Consider the following 12,365-nt stretch of genomic DNA (forward strand, 5'->3'; position numbering starts at 1 on the left):
TGCACCGCAGTTCTTTTGCCTACTGGTCCTCGTTTCTCTTCAGTTTTGCCTACAGTGTAAGATGGAATCAACTTGGTCACTTGTTGGGTGTGTACTGCACCAGTGATTGTGTAGCTCTTGGTGTGGCAGCTTCAGCTTTTTTGCTTAACTGGACTGCATTCTGCAGTGGTCTTATCAAGATGTAGTCCTACCTAGTTACAGACCATATGTTTGGGGTTATTTCCTTTTATTACAACTTTTTGTAGAAGCAATAGTGCAATACAGTAGAGGATGCTTGGAGAGTAAAGCACAATAGTGACATAGTTAGTGAGTGTATTATATAAGCAGAGGAGGCAAGTGTCAGTAAGTTAAGGGAAAGGTTGTAGGCTTGTAGCTTACGCCTACAGGTAAGATACTTATTGTTTACATTGGTTGGCTAGCTTGGAGTTTATATGGCACGTGGCAATGGGCAGGTCAAAGTTAAGGATTTACTGCAGTGAGTCCATTTAAGTAAATCTGATGGGTAACATTCCACTATTATCATGGGAGTTGTTTCTGTGTAAACTGGAAAATACCATCCTTAGAATGTGTTCAGAATGCTAACGTTTGTCATTATGCAGTCTGGATAGTCAAAGAAAGTGGCATGACATGTACCCGAAGTGTAGTGCTTTTTACTAACAGTATGGCAAAATGACCCAATGTTTGCATGTGTAGTAATTCTGCTTTAGTCCCATTCCCACTTAGAGATGAAACATACACATTTGTCAGGCTGACAACTGTGAGGCCAGCATCCTTGCAACAAAGTGACCACTCTGTTGCAGCTGCACAACAGGCTACCTCCTGTGAGCCTACAGCTGTTACCATGGGTGAAAGTATGTCACCACATGCAGATTCAACTTTAGAAGTGTTGCCTGGATCACCAGAGTTTGATACAGAAGAAGGCAATACTTCTGTAGAGACAGATGTGGCCTATGACTTACAGGGAGTGTCAAGTATATCTTTTGAGGATCTAGGAACTTGGCTAGACTTGATAATGGATAAGTTTAGGGTAGCTGCCATTCAGCATGGACCTGTGCAAGTGGTGTTGTCACAGTTCCCAGTCAATGAACAGAAAAGAAGATTTACATCAGAGAACTATTTCCATGTGCTGCCTAATGGGGACAGAGCAAAACATACTTGTCCACAAAAAGCAAAAATACACAGGAACAGGTGAAAGGTGCGGTACAAGAAAACTGTGTAAACTTGAAGTAAAAAACAAGTATCGAACCAACACGGCTGGGCAAGAACCTCTACTTATTAAACAAAATAGAAAGTAATAAAAGTAAGTGCTTTTGCGGTAACACTATCGCTTCTTCAGACCAATGAACAAATAGAAAGACATGAGTTTAAAAAGAAATCAAAACGAATCGGCAATTGTTTGGACATTCTAATCATCTTCTAAGGTCAGGTGGTTACAAAGCATGGAGAGAGATGTCCAAAGCTTTACACAGCCATAAGCGAGCACCAGAACATACAACATGCATGCTGAAGTGGAAGGAACTGAACAATAGAGTAAAGAGTAGGCAGACAATGAATGATAACAGACAAGCAGTGGTTGAAAAGGAAATAACTCACTGGCATGATGTATTAGAACGCATTATAGCTATTGTCCAATACTTGGCGGAATGGAACATGGCATTCTGTGACACAAGTCACTGCCTGTACACCTATGGTAATGGCAACTTCTTAGGCCAAGTGCAACTTCTGTTGCAGTTTGATTCTGTCATAGCCGAACATTTGTGTTGTATTAGGAATAAAGAAGAAATGTATCATTATCTTGGAAAGGACATACAGAATGAAATTATCCAGCTGACTGCAAATGCTTTTAAAGACCATTGTAGGAAAGATGAAGGATGCAAGGCACTATTCTGTGATTCTTGATTGCACACCAGACATCAGCAATCAAGAGCAAATGACTGTAGTCATCAGGTATGTGGATATTTCAAGGACTGCAGACACAGATGAAGAACACTTTCTGAGATTTGCACCTGTGAATGATACAACTAGGGCAGGACTTACAGAAGCACTTCTTCAGACTCAGCAAAATCATCAACTGGACATTTAACGACTGTTGAGGACAAGGATACAACAATGGCAGCAACATGAAGGGGAAATGAGCTGGAGTGCAGGCCCAGATAAAACAGATGAATTCAAGGTTTTTTTTATGTGTCATGTGCCTGCCATAATTTAAATGTTATAGTTAGTGATGGAGCACATTCATCACTACAGGCCATGTCGTTCTTTGGATGTCTGCAGAACATTTACGTACTCTGTTCAGCATCAATGAGCCAATGGCAGATCTTGAAACAGCACATAAACGTCACTGTGACGCCACTGTCAGAGACTCACTGGGAATGCAGGGCAGATTCTTTCAAGGCAGTAAGAAGGAAGTCGCGGAAGCATTACAGGAGACAGGTGAAGCTGTATGTACAAGTTATGCTGCAACATATCAACAAGCAAGGGGACTGTGCTCGGAACTTATGTCATACCAATTCATTGTATGTTTACTGGTTTGATATGAAGTGCTGACAGAGGTAAATCGTGCAAGCAAAGTCCTGCAGAGTCCATCGGTTGATATTTCGACATGTGTCAAAGGGCTGGCATCAACTATGGACCTGCTGAAGAATTACAGAAAGACAGGATTTCAACATGCCATGGGTGAAGCCTCCAAGATAGCAGAAGAACTGGATGTAGGCACAACATTTCAAGAAAAGAGGCAGAGGAAAGTAAAGCGCTTCTTTGACTGTGAAGAAGAAGATGAGACTGTACAGGATCCAGTGGTAAAACTACGTGTAGAGTTCGTCAATCTGCTGCTGGGCACAACAATCCAATAATTTACTGACCAGTTTGAGCAACTTTCAGAGTTTGATAAGGCCTTTGGATTTTTATCAAATATTAAAGCATTGAGTGATGTTGCAGAAGACACATTGCTCCAACACTGCAAGGCTCTGAAAGAACAAATGACTGACAGGATAAGTGGCCACTGTGACACTGATAACTCTGGCCTTGGACACAAACTGAAAAGCCTTTGTCAAATGATTGGTAATGAATCATCAATACTGACTGTGTTAAATTTCCTCATTCGCAACCACTTGCAAGACATACATATAAATACTTATGTTTACTGCACATTTATTTGACTGCACCTGTTACAGTGGCTACTATAGAACGGAGCTTTTCTAAACTGAAACTCATAAAGACATATCTATGTTTGTCAATGAGTCAGGAGAGACTTTCAGGCTTAGCTGTGCTCTCAACCGAACATGAAGTTGGACAATGTGCATCACTTGGCAGCCTCACTGAAGATTTTGTCTGCAAAAAACTTTGTAAGATTCCAGTAAAACTCTAGGTATGTGCTCATATTTCTTTTCCAGTAATCTTTTATAATGCTGTAAGGTAGTAAATTCCAGGTCGCAGATTAGCGTGGCTTGAATAGTATGCTGTGTATTCATTGATTTTTTTTTTTACTTACTCCAGCAGGTAGGACCAAGTAGTACAATGAGGATGAAACTAGCAGGATGTTAGGCAAAAGCAACTAGGAGCAGCAGGACTTGTCATGAGGCCAGGACAGTTGGAAGCAGCAGGAATCGTGAAGCCAAGACAGTTGGGAGCAGCAGGAATCATGAGGTCAGGACAGTTGGGAGCAGCAGGACTTGTCATGGAGGCTAGGACAGTTGGAAGTGGCAGGACTCGTCCTGAGGCTAGAACAAAAGCAAAAGAACAGATAAAAGTGACAGCAATTAGAAAAGCTGAGGAACTATATGCACACTGAAGACGAATGACACTCTGGTTTTGACTTCACCTGTTTCTCTCTGGGTTTGAGTCTGCCTGTGTCAGACTCAGTAATCCCCACTGCTCTCTTGTGCTTGGGTTTGAGTCTGCCTCAGTAATCCCCATTGCTGTCTCCTGGGTTTGTTTGGGTTTGAGTCTGTCTGTCTCAGGCTCTGTAATCTCCATGGCTTTCCCTTGTATGTCTTGTGCATCTGCAGTCTTTTCTAATGTCTGTCCCACAGCTGTGTTGTGTACCTCTACAGTATGACTGTTCTGCATGTCAGTAATGGTCTTGTGTGATGGGGTCAGTTTATCTAAAGCTGCTTGTTTCAATCCTGCTGTATTGCTGTCATTGTCTTGTGTTAGGCAGTGGTGTCTCAGTTCTGTCTTGTGGTAGTGCTGCCTTAGTCTTGTGTGGGTTTCTGTTCAGTAGTTTTGCCCTGGTCTTGTCTCTGTACTGTGGGGGTGGGTGCCTCTGTCCTGGGTGTCTGAGTCTGTGTGGCTGTTAATGTTCAGTCTTGCTGTAATGCTATCTTTATCTTGTGTGGGTGTCTGTCCAGTGTTCAAGAGTCTCTTTCCTGGTGTGCTTCTGTCCTGTGTGAGGGAATCTGTGTGGGTGTCTTTGTGTGGGAGTCAGTATGGGTGTCTTTGTCGTTGCGTACCTCCATAGGACTGGCTACCTTAATGCGTACAGAGGCCTGTCATAAGTAACAACATTGCTACTAAATGCCAGTCAGTGTGGGTGTCTTTATGTGGGAGTCAGTGTGGGTGTCTTTGTCTTTGTGTGCCTCTGTGGGACTGGCTACCTTGATGGGGTACAGAGGTTTGTCATAATATAACAACATTGCTACTAAATGCCAGTCATAATGCTCAATCTTATGGCACAAAAAATCTGGACAAAGCCACAGATAATGGGGGTACAGCCGCAAAGATCAGGACACATTTTAAATGTTGCTCTTATAAACTTAAAAAGTGTTACCATGCATTTTCTGAAGGATATAGAATTAAACTCAAATGTTGTCATTTAATGAATTCAATACTCAATGTTTTGCCACTAAAAATAAAAAAAAACTCAAATTTTGAGGAACAGACCAAAAATGAGTCACATCTGGACATTGTGTGAAAATCTGGGCAATTGAGGAGTATGCAGTTAGTATGTGTGCAACTGTGAGTGGCCACCTTGCTGTGGTATAGGGGTTTGTCATAGTGTAACATTGGTACTAAATGACAGTCAGTGTGTGTGTGTGTGTGTGTGTGTGTGTGTGTGTGTGTGTGCGCGCGCACCTGTGAGTGGCTACCTTGCTGTGGTACAGGAGTATGTCATAATGTAACATTGGTACTAAATGCCAGTCAGTGTGTGCTTGCACCTGTGAGTGGTTACCTTGCTGTGGTACAGGGATTTGTCTTAATGTAATATTAGTACTAAATGCCAGTCAGTGTGTGTGTACACCTGTGAGTGGCTACTTTGCTGTGGTACAGGGGTTTGTCAAAATGTAACATTAGTACTAAATGCCAGTCATTGTGTGCATGCACCTGTGAGGGACTACCTTGCTGTGGTACAGGGATTTGTCATAATGTAACATTAGTACTAAATGCCAGTCAGTGCGTGTGTGTGTGTGTGTGTGCCTGTGAGTGGCTAACCTTGTTGTGGTGGTACAGGGGTATGTCATAATGTAACACTGGTACTAAATGTCAGTCAGTGTATGCTTGCACCTGTGAGTGGCTACCTTGCTGTGGTACAGGGGTTTTGTCATAAAGTAACATTGGTACTAAATGCCACTCAGTGTGTGTACCTGAAAGTAGCTACCTTGCTGTGGTACAGGGGGTTGTCGTAATGTAACATTGGTACTAAATGCCAGTGTGTACCTTGGCATGTCGGTTCTTAATGATCTGAATGTAGTGACACTATAGTGGTTGTTAAATGGTGCTGGATAAACTTGACATTAAAGGGTGTGTGACAGCAATGTGGTCACACTTTATATTCTCCTGAGTAGGGCCCTCAACTTGAAACTGTGGGGCCCCCAAAATGCTAACACCAGCCATGAGAACAACCAGCTTCAGAAATTTCTGGCTCCTCCCCACTCCTTCACTCTGACTGCTGATTGGATAATCCTGTAGAGGGAAATCAGCAGTCCGAGTGAAGCTTTCTTTAGTACTTTCTTGCCATCTCGAGACGCAGCATATCTTAGACTTCTCACGATCATCATTTGGCCTAGAGTTTTGTTTCTGGCAGATACGCTCCCATTGGGGAACCCCTCCACTTACTGGAAATGGGTGTATTCCAGGAGCATTTTAGAGGCAGCTACATGGTCCTCTGTACATACTTTTACAAAACATTGCAAACTGGATTCCTTTTCTACATCCACATCAAACTTTGCTAGGACTAATCTGCATGAGTTCCTGGATCCATAACCATCCTTCTCCCAGAATGGATAGGCTTAGTATTTAACCCATATAGCATAAGCGTTAATGCAGCAGTGGGAATTGTGAACATAGTACAGTTATGTAAACTGCACTTTCCCATAACAGTAAATGTTTGAATTCCTCACTGCTGCAGTAGCCATACCCACCATCTATCCACCTACTCTTCCATATAGTTGTATTTGGGATATAAAATAGAGTTGTTTTACTTACTACTTTATATGTTCTAGTTCTGCTTCATAAATTATGTTGTTGTTCGTTGGTTATTTTAGGACATTAGGCTCTTCTCTCATTGTATGAGCAAGAAAGTCGTGAAGAAAGCTCACTCTGACTGCTCATTTCCCTTCACGGGATTAGCCAATCAGCAGTTAAGAGTGGGGGGGGAACAACTTTTGGAAGCTGACTGGCTGTTGTTCCCATGGCAGGAAACAACGCATATAGCCTAAAGGCTACTGCAACATTGAGGAATTTGAACATCTCCTGTTATGGATAAGTGTAACTTACACAGCTGTACATTGTGTAATGTAGAATGGGCAAAAATAAACATCCCCTCAAAAAGGCGGAGGAGCAAGTTTTCATAGAATATTTAAAAATAAAGACTTCACAGCAAATAAATATGGCCCAACCCATTTGTACTTGACACTTTTACAGAAAAATACACAATAAACAGTCTACACTGTGATACTGAAACATAAAAAAGACATGTTTTTTTTACAAAGAACAAATTACGTGTGTGTATCTATGTGTGTGTGTGTGTGTGTGTGTGTGTGTGTATGTGTATATATATATATATATATATATATATATATATATATATATATATATACACACATTTTATATATTTATATTATTATATATATATATATATATATATATATATATATATAGCTTTACTATTATAATGTTGAGATGAGAATGCACCCATACGAAAGATTCGAACTACAGATGTTCGAATGTTTCTATTAGCGAATGTACTGTGCATTCGCTAATATAAATTCAAAGAACTGTACAGAGATTGCGGTGCAGTGCGGTTAGGGAATTTCATCAATCTACTCACTGTAGTAACGATCTCTGAGTTGGAATATATAGTTAGCAGAGGGTGTAGCTCCCCACAGTGGGTGCAGAGGTGGCTTGCCCCCTGCAAAAACATGAAGTATAGGAGTTTACTGTATGGCAACTCCTATATGGACATCAGGTGCTGTGTTCGAAAACAATGCCAAATGCCAAATCTGCTGAATTCAATTAGTGGATTCAACATTGTAACTCATTCTATTTTTTTTAATTTCGAGGTTTACTTTCGATATGTCTGTCGAAAATTATTTTGACGTTCGACATATTGATAGTAAACCAATATATCGCCATCCATGCATCTACAATCCCTTTTACCAATTTTAGCATATGGAGTTGGGGAGTCACTTCAACAGTGACAGTCATCTAGAGCCAAGGTTTACACCACTGAGGTGGCTAGCCTTGCCTCAGTGTGGTTCTTCCACATCTCACACTCGTACCTATGGCCAATTTAGATTTTCCAATCCACCTACTTGCATGTCTTTGGAATGTGGGAGGAAACTGGAGCACCGGAGGAAACCACGCAAACAAAGGGATGACATGCAGAATCTGCGCATAAGGCACCCCAGCCGAGAATTCAATCGAGCAGCACCTTGCTGTGACATGACAATGCTATCCTCTGTACCACTGTTTGCGTACATATATGTATTATATATGGCTACCAAGGCAGTGGTACACAACCTCAATTACATGGATTTTTGAACAATCAACAGCAGAGGTGGTGGTGCTGCGGTAGTGTCGCCTCATAGCAAGACGTTGTCCCATTCAATTCTCAGCTAGAGCATCTTCTGTGTGAAGGCATACGTGAATGGGGCGTGCCTTCGTTGAAGGTTGTGCGTCAGGGCTGGTAACCCAGTATGTAAAAATCCACTACCAATCATTAGCGGACCGGAGTTCCGCTGTGGCGACCCTTAACCGGGAAAAGCCGAAAGACACAAACAAACAGCAGAGGCATACCAGCACCTACAAAGCTGAAAGTGTACTGGCCAAGTTCTGAAGAAAAAAGTAAGTAACGAATCTTAGGAATTGGACATAACCTTCCTACCATATAAAACTAATGTCTTTAGGCTTTTCCCAGTTAGGGGTCGCCACAGGGGAACTCCAGTCTGCTAATGATTGACAGTGGATTTTTACCGTGCTGAGGTGCCATCCCGACACCCAACCTTCAAAGAAGGCACACCCATTCACGTATGCACCTACCTGCATGTCTTTAAAGGTCACTCGACCGCGGGGAGGGCATGCAGACTCCACACAGAAGGCGTTCCAACCAAGAATCGAACTGGAGAACCTCTTGCTGTGAGACAACAACGCTAACCACTGCACCACCACGGCCTACAACCTCCCTACCATATACAACACCAAATTAGATTTTTTATGCTAAAAGTGTTTCACTTTATTGAAAAGGACAGCCCCCTGATTTTTTTTCAGAGCTATAAATCCCTGCCGTGTCATCATAAAAGACTGAACCCACAATGCACTATTACTTAAATTACTGTACACAGGCTCCTGTATATGCATACTAATTGCAACAGTAGCAGTTTCTTACTTCATAGAAGAGTGTGTTGTCAATTAGTATTTGCAAATAAAACACCTCACATTTAAAACAAACACATGACATGATGCATTAATGAAACTACAAACTAAGTAAGAAGCACCTCCTCTAAAGAGGTATGTTATTTTGAAATGTATGTAAATCATTGTCCATTGTTTAGCATGACATAACTTTGTGGGTGTGGTTATAGAAAAAAAAAGTAAGTAAACTGTGAAACTTAAAAAAAAAAAAAAAAAAAAGCAGCACACTATAATCCTTTTTGCAAGACCATTTGCAATTTTAATAAGAGTAGTACAATGAGAAATTAAAATAACTGTAAAATAAAGGTGCTTCCAGAAGTGAACAATGCAATTTAAAAGTGAACAATACAATTTAAAGCCATCAGTTGTGCAAGACAGATTAATTATGAAACATATACAGAAAGCAATGCATGAATTGGCTAAGCTTTCATAGAAGGAAGAACCTGGTTCAACTGAACATGACTTGGTTCAAGTAAGACAGGAATCACACTGCATGCAATATGCTTTTAAATACAATAAATGCACTTTATGCTTGAATACATTAGATGAAGGCTGAGTTGTTTCTTGGTTTCCTTTATTTACATTCAACTTTAAAACAACAGGGATTACAATTACAAGTATTCAATTATATTCAATATATTTAAGTAAGCAAAAATGCTAGAGCAAGTTCAAAACATTTACATATTTCCTTATTTATTCCTTTATTTTACTGACCAGACCAGGCAGCAATTCCAACGAGTCAAAAGCTTTCGTACAGTGCAGACATAAGGGGAAAAAACTTAGAAAAAGAAACCAAGGAACTGTTTAGAAAATAATAAATCAGTTTATGCATCACCTATTTAAGAATGGGGGTGAAATTGGGCAATGATAAAGAAAAATATCACGTCTGGAGACCATATATATCAAAAAAAAAGACAATACATGGTAACAAGCCTGAATCCCAAAAGTTCTAATCAACGAACCACTACATCTGCCAACGTAGTATTTAATGGGGGCTTGAGAGTTTTGCTGTAGGCAATTGATTTTTTTTTTATGTTCATAATGAATGAGGGTGAACACTGCAAAACAGGGCTACAAAACAAATATCGTGCATGCTTATATATAGGAAAATTTACTTGAGAAGGCAACTATTGTTCTTTCAATTTAATCATTCTTAACATGAAATTTATTATGTGGGAAATATTTGACTTGAAAATACAATGGTTAGTTTAAACTAGACTAGTTTTAATTAAATTAAAATCCTACGTTAGAACGTTCATGCAAAGATATTTTCAGGTATTCACATTTTTTTATCAATGTTCAATGTAACAGTGCTGTTATACATTAATCTAACAGCATTTTAAATGCCCCACTCTGCGTTCAGTCTTTAATGGAGTTTAACAATTTGAAAACAATTCAGCACTTCTTGATCCCATGTAAATGCGTTCATGGTGGCTTGCATATTCCTAAAATGTCTCAAGGAGTTAACAATAGCATACTCTGTGTGCGATTACACAGCACAGTATTACTCCAGCTAACTTCATGCTAAGCATATGCTAATCTTCTAAATCTCCAACACAGCACCATGCAAACTATAAATCTAGCCATTAAACATCTGGGCATTAATGGTTCACCTATGATAACTCATGTGTAGCCCACCCAGAGGGCATGCAACAGAAAAGTAACCCCTGCAAAGATTAGCATGTCTTATGACTTCCATCCATGTTTGGAGAGACAGGCGTTATCCTGCACAGGATACTGCTGCTCTGGAACAGATTCCCCATCTATATAAAACAAAGTTCATCCCTGTCTGCATTCAAGAGCAACTTAGAGCTACGAATGGGAATCAGAAATTTTACCCTAGGACTGTAACCTGTACTACTAATGGATAGAGGCAGTTCCTAAATGCTTTATCCCAAGCATGGGCCCCCTCAAAATATCTATGGTATGATCCCAGTTATTCCCATTAGAAGTAATATATAATTACTGACCATACGAAGGGTAAATCTAATGTATAACCAAACCAAACTGGGTGTGTTAATTCGAGCACAAAAAGGGAAAATGGCTAGGCTTAAAATGGCTCGCAAGGGGTGCTAGCCTAGTACTTACATGTGAAGTCATAAAAAGTTGGCATCATTTTAGGGGTACAGCAGCACCAGTTAGGGACAAACCCAGAAATAATTATGGACAATCAGGACTACTTTTAAAAATAATATACATTTCCGGAAGTAAAAGTCTAAAGCTTTAATTATTGTCATTATTTTCTAATTGTTATGCATCACCTTTTCTCCAAAGGTCGCCAGTTTTAGGAGGATTAAGGACACAGCTAAAACCTGGGTTAAAGTCAGGAACAGTTGAGAAGTACGAAGCTGTCAGAAAAGTACGGATAGCATGAAAGATATTGTCAGAACAGCATCGTATACCAAAGTTCATAAAAATACTACAGTATTAAGAAAGGGAAAATCCCCTTACAGAAATAAACGTATATAATAAATCTTAGGAAGGGTAAATAAAAACATACCTTTGTAGTCACTTGACTCGCTCGATAAAGCCCCTTCAAATACCTATTTCATTTTCCAGTTACAGAATACGAGTAACGAGAAATCGAAACTGAACTCTACGCCTGTCACAGTAGGAGGAGCCCCAGCGATCCCCGCAATCTCTTGAGGATTCGTTATAGAGATCGGCTGCAGTACTGTTAAAAACGCGTCTGATGTCACTGTCTACGTCTTACGCTCACGAAACTCGTTTGAGAATTTTTTTTTTCTTTGCAATAGACTAGTCTTCGCTCTTGCAGTTGAATTATGTTGTTGGTTGTATTTGGTCAGTTAAGTTTTTAACGTGACTTGTATCAAGGTTGAATTCATCTATTTGCAGTTGTTAGAGGCTTTACTTATTTTGGTCCAAAGTATTGCTTAGTCTGAAACGGTGAATGCTGTGTACTGAACAGACAGCAATGGTTTTGCATTGTTCAGAAATATATTTATATGTTTATTTGACCATGAATACTGAAGCGCATGGAAAAAATACACGATTACAGTAAATATATATATATATATATATATATATATATATATATATATACATAGTCTACTTAACAAGTGGCCATATACACAACATAAACCAACCATAGTTTTTAACTGTCCCTGATTGTATCTCAAAATTCTGCTCCATCTTTCCCAATTCCTCGTAACATTGGCGATTTGGGGAGAAAAGGTGAAGGGTTATGCTTAACAAGTAACGACAGTAACTAAAGTCGTACGATTTCACATTATCTCGTGCTATCAACTACAGTTAATAGTAATAATATTTTAAAAAAGTGTCCCCATTTGTCCGAGATTTATTTCTGGATTTGTCAGTGATTTTGGAAATTAAGATGTTGACAGCTATGAGCCGAACACATTCCACCCCCGCTTCCCCGAATACTGCTTTCTACGCAGAGCAAAATAAGGCACGTAGAGGGAGCAGTAATGCAAGGTAAAATATAATTGTGGTAATTTATAAGTCTCCATGACTTTAAGACTTGTCACTGACAG

The 12,365-nt window shown here is 39.9% G+C and overlaps 1 protein-coding gene across 3 annotated transcripts in view; it reads right to left on the bottom strand.

Moving 5' to 3' along the window:
• The window catches only part of STAT1 (signal transducer and activator of transcription 1), a 1,683,855-nt gene extending 1,672,364 nt beyond the window's left edge, over positions 1-11,491 (bottom strand). For 2 of the 3 annotated variants that reach the window (XM_044075195.1, XM_044075193.1), the window contains exon 1: positions 11,351-11,491. The gene's annotated coding sequence lies outside the window, so the exon portion shown is untranslated. Of the gene's footprint in view, positions 1-3,490; positions 3,720-11,350 lie in introns of all 3 variants that reach the window. The other variant, XM_044075194.1, reaches the window with a different exon arrangement.
• Between the last annotated feature and the right edge of the window lie 874 nt (positions 11,492-12,365).

The sequence above is a fragment of the Protopterus annectens genome, chromosome 6.part0, assembly GCF_019279795.1.
Source record: "Protopterus annectens isolate FY-2018-M chromosome 6.part0, PAN1.0, whole genome shotgun sequence".
NCBI classification, from domain to species: domain Eukaryota; kingdom Metazoa; phylum Chordata; order Ceratodontiformes; family Protopteridae; genus Protopterus; species Protopterus annectens.